The sequence below is a fragment of the Pteropus vampyrus genome, unplaced genomic scaffold (genome assembly GCF_000151845.1).
Source record: "Pteropus vampyrus isolate Shadow unplaced genomic scaffold, Pvam_2.0 Scaffold96, whole genome shotgun sequence".
In the NCBI taxonomy this organism is placed as follows: Eukaryota; Metazoa; Chordata; class Mammalia; order Chiroptera; family Pteropodidae; genus Pteropus; species Pteropus vampyrus.
This window is the reverse complement of record NW_011888877.1, coordinates 4131600-4133139: the sequence shown is the minus strand read 5'-3', so window position 1 is coordinate 4133139 and position 1540 is coordinate 4131600. Positions and strand designations below refer to the sequence as shown.

At 37.9% G+C, this 1540-nt stretch overlaps 1 pseudogene; it reads right to left on the bottom strand.

Annotated features, from left to right (window-relative positions):
* Positions 1-288: 288 nt before the first annotated feature.
* On the bottom strand, positions 289-408 carry LOC111742556 (annotated as a pseudogene).
* Between the last annotated feature and the right edge of the window lie 1132 nt (positions 409-1540).

The following is a 1540-nucleotide window of genomic DNA, read 5'->3' as shown; positions in this document are numbered from 1 at the left end:
CGTGCAGTATGATAACTCTCTCGTGATGCTGGGCAGCGGCAGGGGGGTGATTTTGCCCAACTGCAGGTTAATATAAGTGTTTTGAGAATGTTTAAGGTAGGCTACGCAAAGCTATGATGTTTGGTAGGTTAGATGTATTAAATGTATTTTCAATTTATGATATTTTCAAATGAGAATGGGTTTATCTGGACCTAACCCCATCGGAAGTCAAGGAGCATCTGTACCTTCACAGTCTTTGTTGGTTTCTCTTTCCTCCCCTTCCTTTATTTATTTATTTTTTATTATTTATGCCCACAGCACCTGGTCTTCCTAGGTGGTCTCCCCATCCAAGTACTAATTAGGCCCGACCATGCTTAGCTTCTGAGATCAGACAGGATCGGGCTTGTTCAGAGTGGCATGGCCATAGACCATGGACCGTGGCTTCCCTGGGGCACGAACCCAGGACCTTCTGTTGTAAAGCAGAAGTGCTAACCACTACACTATGGAAATACATCCACCACCCCTTCCTTTAAACAAGTGGTCTCTTTAAAAAGGTACAGTCTGAGAAGACAATATTAGAGCTTCTATTTTCATTTATTTTTTTCTCTAAAAAAATAAGGAAGAAATTAAGCTTTATTAATATGTAATACACATTTATGTCCTGATGCCCTCACTTGGTTGGTATATCAGAGAATTAAATGTCACATATGCTACCCAGGGCATGCTGAGAGAAAAGAAGACATTCCACAATCAGAGAGATCACTGTAGGCTGTAGTTTGTGCACAGTCGTGTGGTTCTACAGGTTACATATTCTTTTAAAAATATTTTTATTGTGCTAAAAATACATAACATGAAATCAACCACTTCAACCATTTTTAAATGTACATTCAGTGGCATAAGTACATTCACATTGCTATGCTACCATCACAACCATCCATCTTCAGAACTTTTTCATCTTCCCCAACTATATATGTTAAACAATAATTCGTCATGCCCCACTCCCCCATCCCTGGGCAGCCACCATTCTACCTTCTGTCTCTATGAATGTGACTACTCCAAAAACATCATATAAGCAGAATCTTACATGAGTTGTGCTTTTTTTCACTTAGCATAATGTCTTCATAATGTGTAAGCATCACCCATATTCCAGTGGATAAGCATGATGGATAAGATTTACCCATGTTGTAGCATATATCGGAATTTTTTTCCTTTTTAAGGCTTAATAATATTCCGTTGTGCATGCGTATATGTATATACGCACATTTGTTTATATATATATGTAGCACATTTGTTTATATACTCATTTGTTGATAAACATTTGCATTTTTCTACCTTTTGGCTATTGTAATAATGTTGCAATGAAGAGTGATGTACAAATACCTGTTCGAGTCCCTGCTTTCAGTTATTTTGGGTACATACTTGGAAGTAGAATTGCCGAATCATCTGGTAATCCTATCTTTAATTTTTTGAAGACATACCATATTGGTTTCCACCATGCCACTGGCAGTGCACAAAAGTTCCAATGTTTTCACATCCTCACAAACACTTGTTATTTTCTGGG